The sequence below is a fragment of the Pseudophryne corroboree genome, chromosome 2, assembly GCF_028390025.1.
Source record: "Pseudophryne corroboree isolate aPseCor3 chromosome 2, aPseCor3.hap2, whole genome shotgun sequence".
Classification (NCBI taxonomy): domain Eukaryota; kingdom Metazoa; phylum Chordata; class Amphibia; order Anura; family Myobatrachidae; genus Pseudophryne; species Pseudophryne corroboree.
The window spans coordinates 27,697,125-27,722,660 of NC_086445.1; the positions used below are offsets into that span (position 1 = coordinate 27,697,125).

Consider the following 25,536-nt stretch of genomic DNA (forward strand, 5'->3'; position numbering starts at 1 on the left):
CACAGCAACGATCCACTTTGTACCTGTGCGACACGCCTGCGCATTGTGGTGCATACGCATGCGCAGTTCTGACCTGATCGCAGCGCAGCAAAAACAGCTAGCGTGCGATCAGGTCTGAATGACCCCCATAGTGCTGGACCTTCCACCATGAATAAATATTTCCCAAAACATACAGTAATGTCTGCCTACATGTCACGCTGTCTGGTGGATTCACGTCTCATTGCCCTTCTGGTGAAGCCTTCCTACTTGGACAAGGAGGGGTGCACAGTACTCGCCCCTCAGACCATGCACTGCTGTCTCCTGGGATCCACCCCACCGAGACCTACCTCCTCTCCTCACAACCTCTCAGCCTGTGCTCCGCATGCGATCACTAAGGGCTCCATTTACCAAATTAACTAGTTGCTGGCTGTATAATTATTTAAGTGCGACCGCATCTCTCATTGATACTGATGATATTTACTATCGCTTACGCATTTTGCGCGGTCCACGGTGTCTTCCTCCTTCACGACATCCCCCGCCTTGTAACCCCCTGGCCACGGGTTACAGACAAATGCGCATGTGTGGCGGCCATCTGTGCACACGCATTGTGCTTTAACCCAGCAGAGATTCAGCAAAGCCTGGAAGGGCCATCTTAACGTATAGGCAGCTGCCCAGGGCACCACCATTCTAGGTGCCTCAGAGCTGGGATGGGTGAGGGTCACACAATCGGAGCAGCCAGGCAGCATTTCGTACCTGCCTCTCAGCCAGACAATGAATGGATGTCAGCATGCTGGTTGGTGAATGGCTGGAGCTATCCACCAATCAGAGTGCAGTATTCTCTACCTGCTGACCAGGCTGCAGCCAGACAGTGAATGGATGTCAGAATGGTGATTGGTGAATGGCTGGAGCTATCCACCAATCAGAGTGCAGCATTCTCTACCTGCTGACCAGGCTGCAGCCAGACAGTGAACGGCTGTCAGCATGCCGATTGGTGGATGGCATTTATCTTATCAGGGTGATGGTCTATGCAGGCCTGGAATCTTGTCCAGGAAATACACACACATACAGTTTAGCCTCACCCCCTGCCTCCGCTACGTAACTTTGCCCGTTGCGGCGGTGAGGGATCCGCCGTTGAGCAGAGCAACACAGCCGAACGGATCCTAAAGAATCTATAAACAGCGTCCTTTGACATCACACAGATAGCAAACAGCAACTGTTTACTGATGTCAGGAAACCTTCCACTCATAACAGGAAAGGAACGTGGGAAAAACACAAGACGACAGAAAACATGCTCCTGTCAAGTGCAGAGAAAGAAACCACGGAGAGCTGGTGACGAGGACGGTAAGACGGAGAGAGGGAACTGTGTATACTGCATCCAAGTCTCGTGCCAAGGACAACAGGGTCTAAGGGCAGGAAACAGTCCAGGACAATCTAAACAGCGGTAGGAAGAGGATGTGCAGAGCTGTGCGGGCATCCAGGCAACCTCAGCTCTGGTAATCTGCTTGTTATGATCATCAAGGAAAAGAAATACACATCATACCGTAAGTAAACTGCGTCACCGTCTCCTTCTGATATCCCACTGGCCTTGTTTACATGGAATGCGGTGAGGTCAGACATTTATCCTGTATGCAAATGCCAACGGCACGGGGTCCTGCCCAGCAAGTGGTGCTACATTGCAACTCTATATACTGTATGTGTATGTGTGTATATATATATATATATATATATATATATATATATACATATACACTAGGTGATTCATTGTGCCCTACGGGCGCTCTTCACACCGTCGTCACCCTTGCATGCCTTCGTGGCGTGCAATATTTGTATTATATGGAGTATTACCTCCATTAATGATTGTGTGAGTGGTTAAATATTGAACGGACAAAGGGCGTGCGATGGTTAAGGGGTCGTAGCCTCTTGCAACAGCGTGAACAGCGCACGCAGGGCCTGATGAATAACCTAGTAGGTACTGTGGTTGGGGGAGTGGCAGATGCAGGAGAGACATGGATGGGGGAGAGGGTCCGGGGGTGCTGCAGGTGGGGAAGGGGTGGTTGCGGGGGTGCCACGTGTGGGGGAGGGGCTGGTGCAGTGGTGCTGCGGGTGAGGGAGGGGCTGGTGCAATGGTGCCGCGGGTGGGGGAGGGGCGGGTGCATGAGTGCCACTGGTGGGGGTTTGGAGCAATTGCGGGTGTGGGGGTGCTGCGGGTTGGAGAGGGGCGGGTGCAGCGGGTGAGGGAGGGGGGGTGCCGCAGATGGGGCCCAGAGATACTGTGAGTGGGGGAAAGGCAGGTAATGTTTCTCCTGCTTCTCCTCCTGGAAGCAGCTAAGCTGCTGTCCTCCCTTTGGCAGTGGCTCTCCCGGAGACTCGCACAGCAGTCAGTCACTATTGTTAGCGCCGAGTCCCAACGCGCCGCATTACAGGGAAGAAGATACACTCAATAAACTACAGCTCCCAGCAGCCCTTAGTGCCTTAATGCTCCGGAATGCTCCTGCACTAAGGGCTGCTGGGAGCTGTAGTTTATTTGGTGCGTATACTTCCCTGTAATGCGGCGCGTTGGGACACTGGTGATAACAATAGTGACTGGCTGGCAGAACTGAGTGACTGGCTGAATCAATGTAAAAGGTGAGAGTGCTGTGCAGTGTCAGTGACACTGCACACCCACTGCACTGCACAGCACTGTCACCTTTTACATTGATTCAGCGTCCAGATGTAGCAAGGGCCAGTGTACTCGTGCGGTCACTGGCCCTGCTACTAACATGCGCGTCCCTCCTCGTCTGGGACGGCCCGGCGCCGTCCCATGGGGCCAGAGGTAGCGCGGGCTTTGGGCGGTGCTGGGGACCGGACCTGGTCCGGTCTCCCCCTGCCCGGCTAGTTGCAGAGTTCGGCAGCGGGCGTGGGGGCGGCGGTGAATGGCCACCGCCGCTCCACGTGGGTGATGGCGGCGGGCCTGCCTCCTCTGGGACGCAGACCCCGCCAATCATATCGCGGATTTTCAAATTTGGCGCCAGTCGTGAGCCAATCACGGCTCGCGAGCTGGTGACCAATCGGGAATGGCGGCGGCGAGCCAATCCCGGCTTGCCGCGTCATAGCCCCGCCCCCCGGCACTGGCTTGTATTAGCCAGCGCCGGGCGCGTGGAGTCGAGTCGGCGACGGAGAAGGAGCGGAGAAGAGCTCCTGAAGAGTGAAGAAAGAAGACGACGCCGGAAGTCCTGGAGGGCGGCGGTAGTTGCAAAAGAGCTGAGACACGCCGCCGCCCGCCGGGTGAAGTACAAGGAGCCGACCCCCGTCGGTGAAGACCTCGGAAGCCCTGGGACAGCGGTGTGCAACGCGAAAGGGCTTGCACAGGCCACCGCTGCCCAGGTGAAGTCTCCAGGAAGGCCGGAGGTGGTGGGAGCCATCCCACCTCCGGCGAAGACAACGCGGTGGGCGTGGCCGGACCAGGCTTGGTCCAGCCATGGCCCTTTGGACGGGTAAGTACAGGCGGTGTCGCCCCCCCCCCCCTCCCCTAGACCACCAGGGATTCGGGCACCAGGCCCGGGGGGCATGCAGGCACTAGGCCTGAGGCGCATTAGGCGGGCGCTAGGCCCGGGGGACCGAAGGGGGCATTAGGCCCACTAGCCGGAAGCACCTTAGGCGGGCACTAGGCCCGTGGGGCAAAAACAGGCACCAGGCCTGAGCAGCAAAGGGCGTTAGGCCCCCATTATCCCCCCACAGTTAGGCAGACATAGGCAAGGGGCATCCAGGGAAAGGAGCCCAACGCTATGGTGGGTATAGTAAGTCGGCGATAGGCCGCAGGTTGCTGAAGTCGGCGTTAGGCCGCAGGTTGCTGAAGTCGGCGTTAGGCCGCAGGTTGCTGAAGTCGGCGTTACGCCGCAGGTTGCTGAAGTCGGCGATAGGCCGCAGGTTGCTGAAGTCGGCGATAGGCCGCAGGTTGCTGAAGTCGGCGATAGGCCGCAGGTTGCTGAAGTCGGCGTTAGGCCGCAGGTTGCTGAAGTCGGCGTTACGCCGCAGGTTGCTGAAGTCGGCGTTAGGCCGCAGGTTGCTGAAGTCGGCGTTAGGCCGCAGGTTGCTGAAGTCGGCGTTAGGCCGCAGGTTGCTGAAGTCGGCGATAGGCCGCAGGTTGCTGAAGTCGGCGATAGGCCGCAGGTTGCTGAAGTCGGCGATAGGCCGCAGGTTGCTGAAGTTGGCGTTACGCCGCAAGTTGCTGAAGTCGGCGTTAGGCCGCAGGTTGCTGAAGTCGGCGTTAGGCCGCAGGTTGCTGAAGTCGGCGTTAGGCCGCAGGTTGCTGAAGTCGGCGATAGGCCGCAGGTTGCTGAAGTCGGCGATAGGCCGCAGGTTGCTGAAGTCGGCGATAGGCCGCAGGTTGCTGAAGTCGGCGCTACGCCGCAGGTTGCTGAAGTTGGCGCTACGCCGCATGTGTGATGAGTTCTCAGTTTTCCCCACAGCCAGGCCCCCATGAAAGGTAGGCTGTCGGAAGTACGCGTTGGTGAGTACCACAAGGTTGAAACAGTATTACGGTATCGTGCTATAACCTCTGTATAAGTGTCTCTCCGTCATAAAGCGTAAGCAGCGCCACGTCCCGTGGGCTGTGTGTGTGTTCTCTTACAGGAGCAAAGAAGAAGGGCCCGTCTTCTGGCAGGGATCCGAGGATACAGCTGGTGAGCATAAAGGTGTTTCGTGTGTGTTCGTGGTGTATGTTGCCCCTCCCCCACCTCCCCTTTGGGCGTTTTCGTTCAGGGTCGCCCCTGGTGCTTCGCACCACTACGGGGGCACCCAGTTTGAGGCCACAAGTGCCAATGATGACCCTTCATTGAGCCCAGTGTAGGCCACCCCTGCGTAGTGCGTGTCCCCCCCCCCCCCCCCCATTTGTTTCAGGTCACCCCAGGAAGTTCTTCGGTGTCTGGACGTGTGCCAGTATCGTCTGAGCTACCTCGACGGACTGAAGGTGGAGGACGGGAGGTGTGAGGTACATAGGCCTGGTAAGTGAGCGCGCCGAACTTTGTTCCCCAGGGCCCCACCCCCGTGCCTCTTACACAGACATTACCCTCCGTGATATCACCCACTCTATCCGTTACATTAGCCATCTCAGGGCTCTCAGGCCGGCAGCCCAGGTGCTGTGTTGCGGAGTCAGGGCCTCTGGGGATCTGGGTGCGGCTGTGGCTGGGAGGCACTTCTGAGACATCACACACAGAGGAGGCTCCAGGGCTCAGAGAGTTTGCGGCGCAGGGAGGGCTATGATAGCCTTCCGCTGCGCCGCTTTCATACACATCTATTCCGGTGGCTGCAGCAGCTTTTGTTCCACCTGCGCTGCGGCTAGGGAGTGGGGATTGTTGATGGCGTAGGGGGCAGGCGGACTGGCAGCAGGACATAGGACGCTGCAGTAAAAGGATTTTTTCCCCCTATCTTCAGCGCAGAGACTTGCTGCACAGTGGCATACCCTCCAGCTGCACCTTTTTGGCAGGTACAGTCCCTTTTTTTTATGGTCTGTACCGATTTTTGGCTCTCCAAACTTCCATTGAAAGTATAGGAAAAGGGGCGTGGCCATGCAGCTGTACCCATGACTACGCCCCCTTTTCGAATTTGCAGCGATTTTTATGTGTAAGTTGTTGGAGGGTGTGTTGCTGCAGATGCAGTGGGCCTATTTTGGGGTGTGGGGCTGGAGCTGCAGCTCCATTGTTAATCCTGCTCTGGGAACACACAGCAGCCAAGGCCAGAGCCTCCCATTGGATGTAACCTGTGTGGGAGGGCGTTTCTCGCCCAATCAGCTGTGGACTGGGTGTGATAGACCATCCGCTAACCTAATGAGAGCTCCTAGCCACGCCCAGCGTTAGAGACACAGGCACAGAGTCACAGATCTGGGCTATTATATAGGAGTTATATACATACTGTATACTGTATGTGTGTGGGTGTGTCTGTTGCCAACTGCACCAGGGTCACTCAAATCATCTGAGTGGAAAACCCCTAGTTTATTGAAAATAATAATGCACGATTGCTAGATATGGGCCTAATTCAGACCTGATCGCAGCAGCAAAATGTTTCTCTAATTGGCAAAACCATGTGCAGGGGGGGGGGGGCAGATATAACATGTGCAGAGAGAGTAAGATTTGGGTGGGTTGTGTTCAAACTGAAATCTAGAGATGTGCAGCGGGCATTTTTCGGGTTTTGTGTTTTGGTTTAGGATTTGGTTCCGCGGCCGTGTTTTGGATTCGGACCTGTTTTGGCAAAACCTACCTTAAGAATATTTGTCGGATTTGGGTGCGTTTTGGATTCGGGTGTTGTTTTTTCAAAAACCCCTCAAAAACAGCTTCAATCATAGAATTTGGGGGTAATTTTGATCCTATAGTATTATTAACCTCAATAACCATATTTTCCACTCATTTCCAGTCTATTCTGAACACCTCAAACCTCACAATATTATTTTTAGTCCTAAAATTTGCGCAGATGTCGCTGGATGACTAAGCTAAGCGACCCAAGTGGCCGACACAAACACCTGGCCCATCTAGGAGTGGCACTGCAGTGTCAGACAGGATAACACTTCAAAAAAATAGTCCCCAAACAGCACATGATGCAAAGATAAATTTAAAAAAAAAGAGGTGCAAGATGGAATTGTCCTTGGGCCCTCCCACCCACCCTTATGTTGTATAAACAGGACATGCACACTTTAACCAACCCATCATTTTAGCGACAGAGGCTGCCACACGACTGTGACTGAAATGACTGGTTGGTTTGGGCCCCCACCAAAAAAGAAACAATCAATCTCTCCTTGCACAAACTGGCTCTACAGAGGCAAGATGTCCACCTCATCATCATCCTCCGATTCCTCACCCCTTTCACTGTGTACATCCCCCTCCTCACAGATTATTAATTCGTCCCCACTGGAATCCACCATCTCAGGTCCCTGTGTACTTTCTGGAGGCAATTGCTGCTGGTGAATGTCTCCATGGAGGAATTGATTATAATTCATTCTGATGAACATCATCTTCTCCACATTTTCTGGAAGTAACCTCGTACGCCGATTGCTGACAAGGTGACCGGCTGCACTAAACACTCTTTCGGAGTACACACTAGGGAGGGGGGGGCAACTTAGGTAAAATAAAGCCAGTTTGTGCAAGGGCCTCCAAATTGCCTCTTTTTCCTGCCAGTATACGTACGGACTGTCTGACGTGCCTACTTGAATGCGGTCACTCATATAATCCTCCACCATTCTTTCAATGGTGACAGAATCATATGCAGTGACAGTGGACGACATGTCAGTAATCGTTGGCAGGTCCTTCAGTCCGGACCAGATGTCAGCACTCGCTCCAGACTGCCCTGCATCACCGCCAGCGGGTGGGCTCGGAATTCTTAGCCTTTTCCTTCCAGCCCCACTTGCGGGAGAATGTGAAGGAGGAGCTGTTGCCGGGTCACGTTCCGCTTGACTTGACAAGTGACTCACCAGCAGGTCTTTGAACATCTGCACACTTGTGTCTGCCGGAAAGAGAGATACAACGTAGGTTTTAAATCTAGGATCGAGCACGGTGGCCAAAATGTAGTGCTCTGATTTCAACAGATTGACCACCCGTGAATCCGCGTTAAGCGAATGAAGGGCTCCATCCACAAGTCCCACATGCCTAGCGGAATCGCTCAGTGTTAGCTCCTCCTTCAATGTCTCCAGCTTCTTCTGCAAAAGCCTGATGAGGGGAATGACCTGACTTAGGCTAGCAGTGTCTGAACTGACTTCACGTGTGGCAAGTTCAAAGGGTTGGAAAACCTTGCACAACGTTGAAATCATTCTCCACTGCGCTTGAGTCAGGTGCATTCCCCCTCCTTTGCCTATATCGTAGGTAGATGTATAGGCTTATATAGGTTTGCTGGTGCTCCAGTGTTCGGCACACGTGGCTGAATGCCGAAAGTGGCCCGCAATTCTTCGGGCCACCGACAGCATTTCCTGCACGCCCCTGTCATTTTTTAAAAAATTCTGCACCACCAAATTCATTGTATGTGCAAAACATGGGACGTGCTGAAATTTGCCCACATGTAATGCACGCACAATGGCCCTCATTCCGAGTTGTTCGCTCGCAAGCTGCTTTTAGCAGCTTTGCACACGCTAAGCCGCCGCCTACTGGGAGTGGATCTTAGCTTATCAAAATTGCGAACGAAATATTTGCAATATTGCGAAAAGACTTCTCTGTGCAGTTTCTGAGTAGCTCGAGACTTACTCTGCCAGTGCGATCAGTTCAGTGCTTGTCGTTCCTGGTTTGACGTCACAAACACACCCAGCGTTCGCCCAGACACTCCTCTGTTTCTCCAGCCACTCCCGCGTTTTTCCCAGAAACGGTGGCGTTTTTTCACACACTCCCATAAAACGGCCTGTTTCCGCCCATAAACACCCAGTTCCTGTCAATCACATTACGATCACCAGAACGAAGAAAAAACCTCGTAATGTCGTGAGTAAAATACCTAACTGCATAGCAAATTTACTTGGCGCAGTCGCACTGCGGACATTGCGCATGCGCATTAGCGACTAATCGCTCCGTTGCGAAAAAAAATAATGAGCGATCAACTCGGAATGACCACTAATATTGGTGGCGTTGTCCGATGTCACAAATCCCCAGGAGAGTCCAATTGGGGTAAGACAATCTACGATGATGTTCCTTAGTTTCCGTAAGAGGTTGTCAGCTGTGTGCCTCTTCTGGAAAGCGGTGATACAAAGCGTAGCCTGCCTAGGAACGAGTTGGCGTTTGCGAGATGCTGCTACTGGTGCCGCCGCTGCTGTTCTTGCTGAGGGAGGCAATACATCTACCCAGTGGGCTGTCACAGTCATATAGTCCTTAGTCTGCCCTGCTCCACTTGTCCACATGTCCGTGGTTAAGTGGACATTGGGTACAACTGCATTTTTTAGGACACTGGTGACTCTTTTTCTGATGTCTGTGTACATTCTCAGTATTGCCTGCCTAAAGAAGTGGAACCTAGATGGTATTTGGTACCGGGGACACACTACCTCAAGCAATTCTCTAAGTCCCTGTGAACTAACGGCAGATACCGGACGCACGTCTAACACCAACATAGTTGTCAAGGCCTGAGTTATCTGCTTTGCAACAGGATGACTGCTGTGATATTTCATCTTCCTCGCAAAGGACTGTTGGACAGTCAATTGCTTACTGGAAGTAGTACAAGTGGTCTTCCGACTTCCCCTCTGGGATGATGATCGACTCCCAGCAGCAACAACAGCAGCAGTAGGCGTTACACTCAAGGATCCATCGGAGGAATCTCAGTCAGGAGAGGACTCGTCAGACTTGCCAGTGACAAGGCCTGCAGGACTATTGACTTTCCTGTCTAAGGAGGAAATTGACACTGAGGGAGTTGGTGGTGTGGTTTGCAGGAGCTTGGGTACCAAGAGGAAGAAGGGATTTAGTTGTCAGTGGACTACTTCCGCTGTCACCCAAAGATTTTTAACTTGTCATTGACTTCTGATGAATGCGCTCCAGGTGACGTATAAGGGAGGATGTTCCTAGGTGGTTAACGTCCTTACCCCTACTTATTACAGCTTGACAAAAGCAACACACGGCTTGACACCTGTTGTCCACATTTCTGTTAAAATAAGTCCACACCGAAGAGGGGATTTTTTTTGTATTTTGACCAGGCATGTCAATGGCCTTATTCATCCCATGGACAACAGGTGTCTCCCCGGGTGCCTGACTTAAACAAACCACCTCACCATCAGAATCCTCCTTGTCAATTTCCTCCTCAGCGCCAGCAACACCCATATCCTCATCCTGGTGTACTTCAACAGTGACATCTTCAATTCGAATATCAGGAACTGGACTGTGGGTGCTCCTTCCAGCACTTGCAGGGGACGTGCAAATGGTGGAAGGCGCCACCTCTTCCCGTCCAGTGTTGGGAAGGTCAGGCATCGCAACTGACACAATTGGACTCTCCTTGGGGATTTGTGATTTAGAAGAACGCACAGTTCTTTGCTGTGCTTTTGCCATCTTAACTCTTTTCATTTTTCTAGCGAGAGGATGAGTGCTTCCATCCTCACGTGAAGATGAACCACTAGCCATGAACATAGGACAGGGCCTCAGCCGTTCCTTGCCACTCCGTGTCGTAAATGGCATATTGGCAAGTTTACGCTTCTCTTCAGATGCTTTTAATTTAAATTTTTGGGTCATTTTACTGAACTTTTGGTTTTTGGATTTTACATGCTCTCTACTATGACATTGGGCATCGGCCTTGGCAGACGACGTTGATGGCATTGAATCGTCTCTGCCATGACTAGTGGCAGCTGCTTCAGCACTAGGTGGAAGTGGATCTTGATCTTTCCCTATTTTACCCTCCAAATTTTTGTTCTCCATTTTTTAATATGTGGAATTATATGCCAGTAATATATCTGGAATTAGACGGCAGTAATGTCTGGAATTAGACACCACTAGATAGATACCAGATACCACTGTGACTGGAATGATGATGACCTATGCACAGTGACAGGGCACTACCACAGCACCCAACAACAGCAAGATGCAGCACAAGACACTGGACATTTAGTAATGTACTGTAGTATACTGGTCACCACAATGCAGCACAAGACAATGAGTAGTGATACTGAGCACTGATGAGAATGCTAGAACTGACACTGAGCAGTGAGATGCAGCACTGGACTATTGTACTGTAGTATACTGGTCACCACAATGCAGTACAAGACAATGAGCAGTGATCCTGAGCACTGATGAGGATACTAGAACTGACACTGGGCAGCGAGATGCAGCACTGGTCTATTGTACTGTAGTATACTGGTCACCACAATGCAGCACAAGACAATGAGCAGTGATACTGAGCACTGATGAGGATACTAGAACTGACACTGGGCAGCAAGAAATAAATAGTGGAAAACTGCTCTAATCAAGCTGGTAACAATCCCCAGGTGCTGCAGGAGGGGGTTACTCTAGACAAGAAATACAAAAGGGATTTTTCCCACGCACTCTGCTGGCTGTTAGTAAGAAGAACTATATACTATGTAATAATAGGAAATTTAGAGCTCTTCGTTACATATGTTTTGCAAAAGATATGATAAGCCTCCAGGCCACTTCACGGCTGCTCTATTACTGGAGGTCCCTAACTAAGCATAGGTCCAGGGCTTGGACCCCACAAAGTCGGCTCAGGCCCGACCACCCCAGGGCAGCACACCATTGAAATACTAAAGTGTTAATATGTGTTAAGAAAGAAGCAGAAGCTATGGGTTAGAAAGTGCTACAAAAATAAGGGTGTTAATAAAATACTCAAAAGAGTAATATTAGTGAAAAAATAGGAGTGTTACATAAGTGCTAAATAAATAATATGGCATGCTACCCCAAGGTGGCCCAGCCCCACCAGACCCGGGGGGTACCACTCCCCAAACCCATACACAGCATAATAATAATAATAACATCCACTATGGGTCATACAATTGCTTAATGTATGGCCACATGATAATGGCACATACAGAACATATCCAGATTGAGAGCTAGTTTACCTGGAGGCACCCCTGTATCCTCCAAATGGCACCACAGGACCCAGCATGCCCTCCTAATGCTGGCTCCATCTATGCCTCTCTGAACTGCAATAAATAGTGGAAAACTGCTCTAATCAAGCTGGTAACAATCCCCAGGTGCTGCGGGAGGGGGTTACTCTAGACAAGAAATACAAAAGGGATTTTTCCCACGCACTCTGCTGGCTGTTAGTAAGAAGAACTATATACTATGTAATAATAGGAAATTTAGAGCTCTTCGTTACATATGTTTTGCAAAAGATATGATAAGCCTCCAGGCCACTTCACGGCTGCTCTATTTCTGGAGGTCCCTAACTAAGCATAGGTCCAGGGCTTGGACCCCACAAAGTCGGCTCAGGCCCGACCACCCCAGGGCAGCACACCATTGAAATACTAAAGTGTTAATATGTGTTAAGAAAGAAGCAGAGGCTATGGGTTAGAAAGTGCTACAAAAATAAGGGTGTTAATAAAATACTCAAAAGAGTAATATTAGTGAAAAAATAGGAGTGTTACATAAGTGCTAAATAAATAATATGGCATGCTACCCCAAGGTGGCCCAGCCCCACCAGACCCGGGGGGTACCACTCCCCAAACCCATACACAGCATAATAATAATAACATCCACTATGGGTCATACAATTGCTTAATGTATGGCCACATGATAATGGCACATACAGAACATATCCAGATTGAGAGCTAGTTTACCTGGAGGCACCCCTGTATCCTCCAAATGGCACCACAGGACCCAGCATGCCCTCCTAATGCTGGCTCCATCTATGCCTCTCTGAACTGCAATAAATAGTGGAAAACTGCTCTAATCAAGCTGGTAACAATCCCCAGGTGCTGCGGGAGGGGGTTACTCTAGACAAGAAATACAAAAGGGATTTTTCCCACGCACTCTGCTGGCTGTTAGTAAGAAGAACTATATACTATGTAATAATAGGAAATTTAGAGCTCTTCGTTACATATGTTTTGCAAAAGATATGATAAGCCTCCAGGCCACTTCACGGCTGCTCTATTACTGGAGGTCCCTAACTAAGCATAGGTCCAGGGCTTGGACCCCACAAAGTCGGCTCAGGCCCGACCACCCCAGGGCAGCACACCATTGAAATACTAAAGTGTTAATATGTGTTAAGAAAGAAGCAGAAGCTATGGGTTAGAAAGTGCTACAAAAATAAGGGTGTTAATAAAATACTCAAAAGAGTAATATTAGTGAAAAAATAGGAGTGTTACATAAGTGCTAAATAAATAATATGGCATGCTACCCCAAGGTGGCCCAGCCCCACCAGACCCGGGGGGTACCACTCCCCAAACCCATACACAGCATAATAATAATAATAACATCCACTATGGGTCATACAATTGCTTAATGTATGGCCACATGATAATGGCACATACAGAACATATCCAGATTGAGAGCTAGTTTACCTGGAGGCACCCCTGTATCCTCCAAATGGCACCACAGGACCCAGCATGCCCTCCTAATGCTGGCTCCATCTATGCCTCTCTGAACTGCAATAAATAGTGGAAAACTGCTCTAATCAAGCTGGTAACAATCCCCAGGTGCTGCGGGAGGGGGTTACTCTAGACAAGAAATACAAAAGGGCAGCAAGATGCAGCACTGGACTATTGTACTGTAGTATACTGGTCACCACAATGCAGCACAAGACAATGATCAGTGATACTGAGCACTGATGAGGAAACTAGAACTGACACTGGGCAGCAAGATGCAGCACTGGACTATTGTACTGTAGTATACTGGTCACCACAATGCAGCACAAGAAAATGAGCAGTGATACTGAGCACTGATGAGGATACTAGAACTGACACTGGGCAGTGAGATGCAGCTCTGGACTATTGTACTGTAGTATACTGGTCACCACAATGCAGCACAAGACAATGAGTAGTGATACTGAGCACTGATGAGGATACTAGAACTGACACTGGGCAGTGAGAACAGCACTGGACTACTGTACTGTGTTATACTGGTCACCACAATGCAGCACAGGACAATGAGCAGTGATACTGGGCACTGATGAGGATACTAGAACTGACACTGGGCAGTGAGAACAGCACTGGACTATTGTACTGTAGTATACTGGTCACCACAATGCAGCACAAGACAATGAGCAGTGATACTGAGCACTGATGAGGATACTAGAACTGACACTGGGCAGTGAGAACAGCACTGGACTATTGTACTGTAGTATACTGGTCACCACAATGCAGCACAAGACAATGAGTAGTGATACTGAGCACTGATGAGGATACTAGAACTGACACTGGGCAGTGAGAACAGCACTGGACTATTGTACTGTAGTATACTGGTCACCACAATGCAGCACAAGACAATGAGTAGTGATACTGAGCACTGATGAGGATACTAGAACTGACACTGGGCAGTGAGAACAGCACTGGACTACTGTACTGTATTATACTGGTCACCACAATGCAGCACAGGACAATGAGCAGTGATACTGGGCACTGATGAGGATACTAGAACTGACACTGGGCAGCAAGAACAGCACTGGACTATTGTACTGTAGTATACTGGTCACAACAATGCAGCACAAGACAATGAGCAGTGATCCTGAGCACTGATGAGGATACTAGAACTGACACTGGGCAGTGAGAACAGCACTGGACTATTGTACTGTAGTATACTGGTCACCACAATGCAGCACAAGACAATGAGTAGTGATACTGAGCACTGATGAGGATACTAGAACTGACACTGGGCAGTGAGAACAGCACTGGACTATTGTAGTGTAGTATACTGGTCACCACAATGCAGCACAGGACAATGAGTAGTGATACTGAGCACTGATGAGGATACTAGAACTGACACTGGGCAGCGAGATGCAGCACTGGACTATTGTACTGTAGTATACTGGTCACCACAATGCAGCACAAGACAACGAGCAGTGATACTGAGCACTGATGAGGATACTAGAACTGACACAGGGCAGTGAGAACAGCACTGGACTATTGTACTGTAGTATACTGGTCACCACAATGCAGCACAAGACAATGAGCAGTGATACTGAGCACTGATAAGGATACTAGAACTGACACTGAGCAGCGAGATGCAGCACTGGACTATTGTACTGTAGTATACTGGTCACCACAATGCAGCACAAGACAATGAGCAGTGATACTGAGCACTGATGAGGATACTAGAACTGACACTGGGCAGCGAGAACAGCACTGGACTATTGTACTGTAGTATACTGGTCACCACAATGCAGCACAAGACAATGAGCAGTGATACTGAGCACTGATGAGGATACTAGAACTGACACTGGGCAGCGAGAACAGCACTGGACTATTGTACTGTAGTATACTGGTCACCATAATGCAGCACAAGACAATGAGCAGTGATACTGAGCACTGATGAGGATACTAGAACTAACACTGGGCAGCGAGATGCAGCACTGGACTATTGTACTGTAGTATACTGAGCACCACAATGCAGCACAAGACAATGAGCAGTGATACTGAGCACTGATGAGGATACTAGAACTGACACAGGGCAGTGAGAACAGCACTGGACTATTGTACTGTAGTATACTGGTCACCACAATGCAGCACAAGACAATGAGTAGTGATACTGAGCACTGATGATGATACTAGAACTGACACTGGGCAGCGAGATGCAGCCTTGGACTATTGTACTGTAGTATACTGAGCACCACAATGCAGCACAAGACAATGAGTAGTGATCCTGAGCACTGATGAGGATACTAGAACTGACACTGGGCAGCGAGATGCAGCACTGGACTATTGTACTGTAGTATACTGGTCACCACAATGCAGCACAAGACAATGAGCAGTGATACTGAGCACTGATGAGGATACTAGAACTGACACTGGGCAGCGAGATGCAGCACTGGACTATTGTACTGTAGTATAATGGTCACCACAATGCAGCACAAAACAATGAGTAGTGATACTGAGCACTGATGAGGATACTAGAACTGACACTGGGCAGGGAGATGCAGCCCTGGACTATTGTACTGTAGTATAATGGTCACCACAAGGCAGCACAAGACAATGAGCAGTGATACTGAGCACTGATGAGGATACTAGAACTGACACTGAGCAGTAAGATGCAGCACTAGACTATTGTACTGTAGTATACTGGTCACCACAATGCAGCAAGACAATGAGTAGTGATACTGAGCACTGATGAGGATACTAGAACTGACACTGGGCAGCGAGATGCAGCACTGGACTATTGTACTGTAGTATACTGGTTACCACAATGCAGCAAGACAATGATTAGTGATACTGAGCTTTGATGAGGATACTAGAACTGACACTGGGCAGCGAGATGCAGCACTGGACTATTGTACTGTAGTATACTGGTCACCACAATGCAGCACAAGACAATGAGTAGTGATATTGAGCACTGATGAGGATACTAGAACTGACACTGGGCAGCGAGAACAGCACTGGACTATTGTACTGTAGTATACTGGTCACCACAATGCAGCACAAGACAATGAGTAGTGATACTGAGCACTGATGAGGATACTAGAACTGACACTGAGTAGCGAGATGCAGCACTGGACTATTGTACTGTAGTATACTGGTCACCACAATGCAGCACAAGACAATGAGTAGTGATACTGAGCACTGATGAGGATACTAGAACTGACACTGGGCAGCAAGAACAGCACTGGACTATTGTACTGTAGTATACTGGTCACCACAATGCAGCACAAGACAATGAGCAGTGATACTGAGCACTGATGAGGATACTAGAACTGACACTGGGCAGCGAGATACAGCACTGGACTATTGTACTGTAGTATACTGGTCACCACAATGCAGCACAAGACAATGAGTAGTGATACTGAGCACTAATGAGGATACTAGAACTGACACTGGGCAGCGAGAACAGCACTGGACTATTGTACTGTAGTATACTGGTCACCACAATGCAGCACAAGACAATGAGTAGTGATACTGAGCACTGATGAGGATACTAGAACTGACACTGGGCAGCGAGAACAGCACTGGACTATTGTACTGTAGTATAATGGTCACCACAATGCAGCACAAGACAATGAGTAGTGATACTGAGCACTGATGAGGATACTAGAACTGACACTGGCAGCGAGATGCAGCACTGGACTATTGTACTGTAGTATACTGGTCACCACAATGCAGCACAAGACAATGAGCAGTGATACTGAGCACTGATGAGGATACTAGAACTGACACTGGGCAGCAAGATGCAGCACTGGACTATTGTACTGTAGTATACTGGTCACCACAATGCAGCACAAGACAATGAGCAGTGATACTGAGCACTGATGAGGATACTAGAACTGACACTGGGCAGCAAGATGCAGCACTGGACTATTGTACTGTAGTATACTGGTCACCACAATGCAGCACAAGACAATGAGTAGTGATACTGAGCACTGATGAGGATACTAGAACTGACACTGGGCAGCAAGATGCAGCACTGGACTATTGTACTGTAGTATACTGGTCACCACAATGCAGCACAAGACAATGATCAGTGATACTGAGCACTGATGAGGAAACTAGAACTGACACTGGGCAGCAAGATGCAGCACTGGACTATTGTACTGTAGTATACTGGTCACCACAATGCAGCACAAGACAATGAGTAGTGATACTGAGCACTGATGAGGATACTAGAACTGACACTGGCAGCGAGATGCAGCACTGGACTATTGTACTGTAGTATACTGGTCACCACAATGCAGCACAAGACAATGAGCAGTGATACTGAGCACTGATGAGGATACTAGAACTGACACTGGGCAGCAAGAGGCAGCACTGGACTATTGTACTGTAGTATACTGGTCACCACAATGCAGCACAAGACAATGAGCAGTGATACTGAGCACTGATGAGGATACTAGAACTGACACTGGGCAGCAAGATGCAGCACTGGACTATTGTACTGTAGTATACTGGTCACCACAATGCAGCACAAGACAATGAGTAGTGATACTGAGCACTGATGAGGATACTAGAACTGACACTGGCAGCGAGATGCAGCACTGGACTATTGTACTGTAGTATACTGGTCACCACAATGCAGCACAAGACAATGAGCAGTGATACTGAGCACTGATGAGGATACTAGAACTGACACTGGGCAGCAAGATGCAGCACTGGACTATTGTACTGTAGTATACTGGTCACCGCAATGCAGCACAAGACAATGAGTAGTGATCCTGAGCACTGATGAGGATACTAGAACTGACACTGGGCAGCAAGATGCAGCACTGGACTATTGTACTGTAGTATACTGGTCACCACAATGCAGCACAAGACAATGAGTAGTGATCCTGAGCACTGATGAGGATACTAGAACTGACACTGGGCAGCAAGATGCAGCACTGGACTATTGTACTGTAGTATACTGGTCACCACAATGCAGCACAAGACAATGAGTAGTGATACTGAGCACTGATGAGGATACTAGAACTGACACTGGGCAGGGAGAACAGCACTGGACTATTGTACTGTAGTATACTGGTCACCACAATGCAGCACAAGACAATGAGTAGTGATACTGAGCACTGATGAGGATACTAGAACTGACACTGGGCAGTGAGAACAGCACTGGACTATTGTACTGTAGTATACTGGTCACCACAATGCAGCACAAGACAATGAGCAGTGATACTGAGCACTGATGAGGATACTAGAACTGACACTGGGCAGCGAGAACAGCACTGGACTATTGTACTGTAGTATACTGGTCACCACAATGCAGCACAAGACAATGAGCAGTGATACTGAGCACTGATGAGGATACTAGAACTGACACTGGGCAGTGAGATGCAGCTCTGGACTATTGTACTGTAGTATACTGGTCACCACAATGCAGCACAAGACAATGAGTAGTGATACTGAGCACTGATGAGGATACTAGAACTGACACTGGGCAGCGAGAACAGCACTGGACTATTGTACTGTAGTATACTGGTCACCACAATGCAGCACAAGACAATGAGTAGTGATATTGAGCACTGATGAGGATACTAGAACTGACACTGAGTAGCGAGATGCAGCACTGGACTATTGTACTGTAGTATACTGGTCACCACAATGCAGCACAAGACAATGAGCAGTGATACTGAGCACTGATGAGGATACTAGAACTGACACTGAGCAGCGAGATGCAGCACAGGACTATTGTACTGTAGTATACTGGTCACCACAATGCAGCACAAGACAATGAGTAGTGATACTGAGCACTGATGAGGATACTAGAACTGACACTGGGCAGCGAGAACAACACTGGACTATTGTACTGTAGTATACTGGTCACCACAATGCAGCACAAGACAATGAGCAGTGATATTGAGCACTGATGAGGATACTAGAACTGACACTGGGCAGCGAGAACAGCACTGGACTATTGTACTGTAGTATACTGGTCACCACAATGCAGCACAAGACAATGAGTAGTGATACTGAGCACTGATGAGGATACTAGAACTGACACTGAGCAGCGAGAACAGCACTGGACTATTGTACTGTAGTATACTGGTCACCATAATGCAGCACAAGACAATGAGCAGTGATACAGAGCACTGATGAGGATACTAGAACTGACACTGGGCAGGAAGATGCAGCACTGGAATATTGTACTGTAGTATACTGGTCACCACAATGCAGCACAAGACAATGAGCAGTGATACTGAGCACTGATGAGGATACTAGAACTGACGCTGGGCAGCGAGAACAGCACTGGACTATTGTACTGTAGTATACTGGTCACCACAATGCAGCACAAGACAATGAGCAGTGATACTGAGCACTGATGAGGATACTAGAACTGACACTGGGCAGCGAGAACAGCACTGGACTATTGTACTGTAGTATACTGGTCACCACAATGCAGCACAAGACAATGAGTAGTGATCCTGAGCACTAATGAGGATACTAGAACTGACACTGGGCAGCGAGATGCAGCACTGGACTATTGTACTGTAGTATACTGGTCACCACAATGCAGCACAAGACAATGAACAGTGATACTGAGCACTGATGAGGATATTAGAAGTGATACTGGGCAGCGAGAACAGCACTGGACTATTGTACTGTAGTATACTGGTCACCACAATGCAGCAGCAAGACAATGAGCAGTGATACTGAGCACTGATGAGGATACTAGAACTGACACTGGGCAGCGAGAACAGCACTGGACTATTGTACTGTAGTATACTGGTCACCACAATGCAGCACAAGACAATGAGTAGTGATACTGAGCACTGATGAGGATACTAGAACTGACACTGGGCAGCGAGAACAGCACTGGACTATTGTACTGTAGTATACTGGTCACCACAATGCAGCACAAGACAATGAGCAGTGATACTGAGCACTGATATTGAGCTTTCCACTGAGAGAACGTAGCCACGTCCTCTCGCTCTCTCTACAATGCACGAGTGAAAATGGCGGCGACGTGCGGCTCTTTATATGGAATCCGAATCTGGCGAGAATCCGACAGCGGAATGATGATGTTTTGCCTCGTTCGGGTTTTCCGAGTCAGGCGAGAAGAACCGAGGCTGCCTCGGACCCGTGTAAACCTCGTGGAGTTCGGGGGGGTTCAGTTCTCGGAGAACAGAACCCGCTCATCTCTACTGAAATCTAAATTGTAGTATAAAAATAAAGCAGCCAGTATTTACCCTGCACAGAAACAATATAACCCACCCAAATCTAACTCTCTCTGACATGTTACATCTCCCCCTCCCCAGTGCACATGGTTTTGCCCATTAGAGAAAGATTTTGCTGCTGCGATCAGGTCTGAATTAGGCTCTATATACAAGGGTGGTGTTACTTACAGTTATATACACAATACAAACAATGTGTATCTGGCACTGCTGGGGGCATTATTTGTGTATCTGGCACTGCTGGGGGCATTATTTGCAAATCTGGCACTGCTGGGGGCATTATTTGTGTATCTGGCACTGCTGGGGGCATTATTTGTATATCTGGCACTGCTGAGGGGCATTATTTGTGTATCTGGCACTGCTGGGGGCATTATTTGTGTATCTGGCACTGCTGAGAGGCATTATTTGTATATCTGGCACTGCTGGGGGCATTATTTGTGTATCTGGCACTGCTGAGAGGAATTATTTGTGTCTCTGGCACTGCTGAGGGGCATTATTTGTGTATCTGGCACTGCTGAGGGGCATTATTTGTGTATCTGGCACTGCTGGGGGCATTATTTGTGTATCTGGCACTGCGGGGGCATTATTTGTGTATCTGGCACTGCTGAGGGGCATTATTTGTGTATCTGGCACTGCTGAGGGGGGCATTATTTGTGTATCTGGCACTGCTGGGGGCATTATTTGTGTATCTGGCACTGCTGGGGCATTATTTGTGTATCTGGCACTGCTGGGGGCATTATTTGTGTATCTGGCACTGCTGAGGGGGGCATTATTTGTGTATCTGGCACTGCTGGGGGCATTATTTGTTTATCTGGCACTGCTGAGGGGCATTATTTGTATATCTGGCACTGCTGTGGGGCATTATTTGTGTATCTGGCACTGCTGAGGGGCATTATTTGTGTATCTGGCACTGCTGTGGGGCATTATTTGTGTATCTGGCACTGCTGAGGGACATTATTTGTGTATCTGGCACTGCTGAGGGGCATTATTTGTGTATCTGGCACTGCTGAGAGGCATTATTTGTGTATCTGGCACTGCTGAGAGGCATTATTTGTATATCTGGCACTGCTGGGGGCATTATTTGTGTATCTGGCACTGCTGAGGGACATTATTTGTGTTTCTGGCACTGCTGAGGGGCATTATTTGTGTCTCCGGCACTGCTGAGGGGCATTATTTGTGTATCTGGCACTGCTGAGGGGCATTATTTGTGTCTCTGGCACTGCTGAGGGGCATTATTTGTGTATCTGGCACTGCTGAGGGGCATTATTTGTGTCTCTGGCACTGCTGTGGGGCATTATTTGTGTATCTGGCACTGCTGAGGGGCATTATTTGTGTATCTGGCACTGCTGAGGGGCATTATTTGTGTATCTGGCACTGCTGAGAGGCATTATTTGTATATCTGGCACTGCTGGGGGCATTATTTGTGTATCTGGCACTGCTGAGAGGAATTATTTGTGTCTCTGGCACTGCTGAGGGGCATTATTTGTGTATCTGGCACTGCTGAGGGGCATTATTTGTGTATCTGGCACTGCTGAGGGGCATTATTTGTGTATCTGGCACTGCTGGGGTCATTATTTGTGTATCTGGCACTGCGGGGGCATTATTTGTGTATCTGGCACTGCGGGGGCATTATTTGTGTATCTGGCACTGCGGGGGCATTATTTGTGTATCTGGCACTGCTGAGAGGCATTATTTGTGTATCTGGCACTGCTGAGGGGCATTATTTGTGTATCTGGCACTGCTGAGGGGGGCATTATTTGTGTATCTGGCACTGCTGGGGGCATTATTTGTGTATCTGGCACTGCTGAGGGGCATTATTTGTGTATCTGGCACTGCTGTGGGGCATTATTTGTGTATCTGGCACTGCTGAGGGACATTATTTGTATATCTGGCACTGCTGAGGGGCATTATTTGTGTATCTGGCACTGCTGAGAGGCATTATTTGTATATCTGGCACTGCTGGGGGCATTATTTGTGTATCTGGCACTGCTGAGGGACATTATTTGTGTATCTGGCACTGCTGAGGGGCATTATTTGTGTCTCTGGCACTGCTGAGGGGCATTATTTGTGTATCTGGCACTGCTGAGGGGCATTATTTGTGTCTCTGGCACTGCTGAGGGGCATTATTTGTGTATCTGGCACTGCTGAGGGGCATTATTTGTGTATCTGGCACTGCTGTGGGGCATTATTTGTGTATCTGGCACTGCTGAGGGACATTATTTGTGCATCTGGCACTGCTGAGGGGCATTATTTGTGTATCTGGCACTGCTGAGAGGCATTATTTGTATATCTGGCACTGCTGGGGGCATTATTTGTGTATCTGGCACTGCTGAGAGGAATTATTTGTGTCTCTGGCACTGCTGAGGGGCATTATTTGTGTATCTGGCACTGCTGAGGGGCATTATTTGTATATCTGGCACTGCTGAGGGGCATTATTTGTATATCTGGCACTGCTGGGGGAATTATTTGTGTATCTGGCACTGCTGGGGGCATTATTTGTGTATCTGGCACTGCTGGGAGGCATTATTTGTGTCTGGCACTGCTGGGAGGCATTATTTGTGTATCTGGCACTGCTGGGGCATTATTTGTGTATCTGGCACTGCTGGGGTCATTATTTATTTTCCGAAAGTAGCTCACACCCCAATTAAGGTTGGAGACCACTGGTGTAGACTGCAGAATGGCAAGTCAACACTGATGATGTAGACATGGCTAATGTCGACGCTTGCACAGTGATGCCATTCCCATAAGGGTCAGCATTAGTGTTAGGGTTGGACATGGAATTAGACTAAAAGCACTGTTGATAATTCAACAATGTCGATGTTACAAGCATGCCGACATAAAGAATGTCAAAGTTGTGAATGTCGACAAAATATAGCACACCCGCTCCCAGCAGTGTTACATTCTGTTGTCCATTACAAATGTACGCGGGTGGTTCAATAAGTGAGGTAACAGGACCTCCGACGTGTGTCTAATCTCCCGCCAGGCCAGAGCAGGTAGACCGCTGCTTCCCCTCACGGCCACTACACTGCGCCTCCTATCAGTCATACTGCCCCACATCAGGTATAAGATGGCGGGGCTGGCGGACGCATGGTCACGCATTGAGGTGCGTAGTGTCATCAGATTTTGCGGTGTGCGATGATAACGTCATGTCATGGGAACAGGTTTGGGTTTGGTGCACGCCTGTGGTAACAGCAGGACAGATGCACAGTGATCCGGCCGGCCAAGCACGTCTACCACAGGCCGTGCAGGGGCTGGTGATATATCTCAGCGGCTGACGTGCCCATCAGAGGCAGAAATCTGATGACACTACGCACCTCAGTGTGTGACCATGTCTCCGCTAGCCCCGCCATCTTACACCTGATGCTGGGGCAGTAAGACTGATATGAGGCGCAAAGTAATGGCCGTGAGGGGAAGCGGCGATCTACCTGCTCTGGCCTGGCGGGGAAGTAGACTGACACAGCGGTCCTGTTACCTCACTTACTGTACCACCCGCGTATGAGTTCCAGCTTTCCCCGTGGCCCGTTAGTATGAACATCACATGTTGGCAGATGAAAGTAGTAGAATAGTTGAGTAGAAATATCTGGAAGGTTACAGCAGACAAGGAAATGTACCATACACAGCAATAACAGAGTATGGAGAGAGAAGACATAACTGTTGTGGGGTATATTTCATTCTGGAAGTACGTACAGTACATTCAGTAGCGGCTCTTGCCACGGGCAAGCAGGCTTTTTGCCCGGGGCGCCGCTACCCTGAGGGCGCCGCCGTGGCAAGAGCCGCTACTATTATCCTCCCTCCCCGCTCCCGGCTGCAGCGAGCGCCGTGTGCGCCCGCTTTAGCCGGCGTTGCTGACTCTGGCTAGAGGTCAATATTGACCTCTAGTGTCAGTGCGGCGCTGCTATGGGAGAGACGCCATGACGTCTCTCCCATAGAGAGGAGCCGGCGCCCGGAGACAGCAGCAGCATCAGTGGCAACAGTGGTCTGGAAGCAGGAACGGGGTTGGTAAGTATTGTGGTTTTTCTTTTAGGTTTTAAAGCGGCTACAGGGGGCACATACTGGGGGCACATCTACAGGGGGCACAACTACAGGGGGCACATACTGGGGGCACATCTACAGGGGGCACAACTACTGGGAGCACATACTGGGGGCACATACTGTGGGCACATCTACAGGGGGCACAACTACTGGGAGCACATACTGGGGGCACATACTGTGGGCACATCTACAGGGGGCACAACTACTGGGGGCACAACTACTGGGAGCACATCTACAGGGGGCACATACTGGGGGCACATCTACAGGAGGCACAACTACTGGGGGCACATACTGTGGGCACATCTACAGGGGGCACAACTACTGTGAGCACATACTGGGGGCACATCTACAGGGGGCACATACTGGGGGCACATCTACAGGGGGCACATACTGGGGGCACTGCTACAGGGGGCACATACTGTGGGCACATCTACAGGGGAAACAACTACAGGGGGCACATACTGGGGGCACTGCTACAGGGGGCACAACTACTGGGAGCACATACTGGGGGCACTGCTACAAGTGACACATACTGGGGGCAAATCAATTGGGGGCAAATCAACTGGGGGTACAGCTACTGGGGGCACTACTACAGGGGCACTGCTACAAGGGGCACAGCTACAGGGGTCAAATCTACAGGGGGCAAATCAACTGGGGGCACAGCTACTGGGGCACTACTACAGGGGAAACAGCTCCTGGGGGCAAGTTAACTGGGGGCACAGCAGTTGGGGCACAACTACTGGGGGCAAATATACAGGGGGGCACAGCTACAGGGGGCAAATAAACTGGGGGCACAGCTACTGGGGGCACTACTACATGGGGCACTACTACAGGGGCACTGCTACAAGGGGAACAACTACAGGGGGCAAATCTACAGGGGGCACTGCTACAGGGGAACAGCTACTGGGGGCAAATCTACAGGGGGGGCACAACTACTCTCGACCCTCCCCTATGAAGCCACGCCTCTGTTTTGATGCGGGGGGGCGCCAGTGGAAACGTTCGCACTGGGTGCCGCAAGGTGTAGAACTGGCCCTAAGTACATTGCATGGCCCAAAGGTATAATAGGCCTGATTCAGCTATCTGCTGCTTACATGGAAGCTGGAGCGGAAGCCTTGTCTGCCTTTCCGGGGGACCGGGAGCACCACCCGATTAACGGGAGACTCCCGGACGTTCCGGGAGGGCAGGCAAGTACACCTAGGAAACAGCGTTGGATCACCTGAGGCCGGCTGTGTGTCACAGGGGGGTAGCGCAAACCTGATCCAAAAAAGAGGCCAGGAAATCACCATCTTCCGACGGAGATCCCGGCCTCGTCCCTCCCCCAAAATAGGGAACGGAGGCCTTTGCCGC

The 25,536-nt window shown here is 49.8% G+C and overlaps 1 long non-coding RNA gene across 1 annotated transcript in view; it reads left to right on the forward strand.

The window, feature by feature from the left end:
- Positions 1-1,071: 1,071 nt before the first annotated feature.
- The window catches only part of LOC134994144 (uncharacterized), a 44,065-nt gene continuing 19,600 nt past the window's right edge, over positions 1,072-25,536 (forward strand). Inside the window, exon 1 of the long non-coding RNA XR_010197355.1 lies at positions 1,072-1,520. This is a non-coding gene — a long non-coding RNA (uncharacterized LOC134994144). The remainder of the gene's footprint in view (positions 1,521-25,536) is intronic.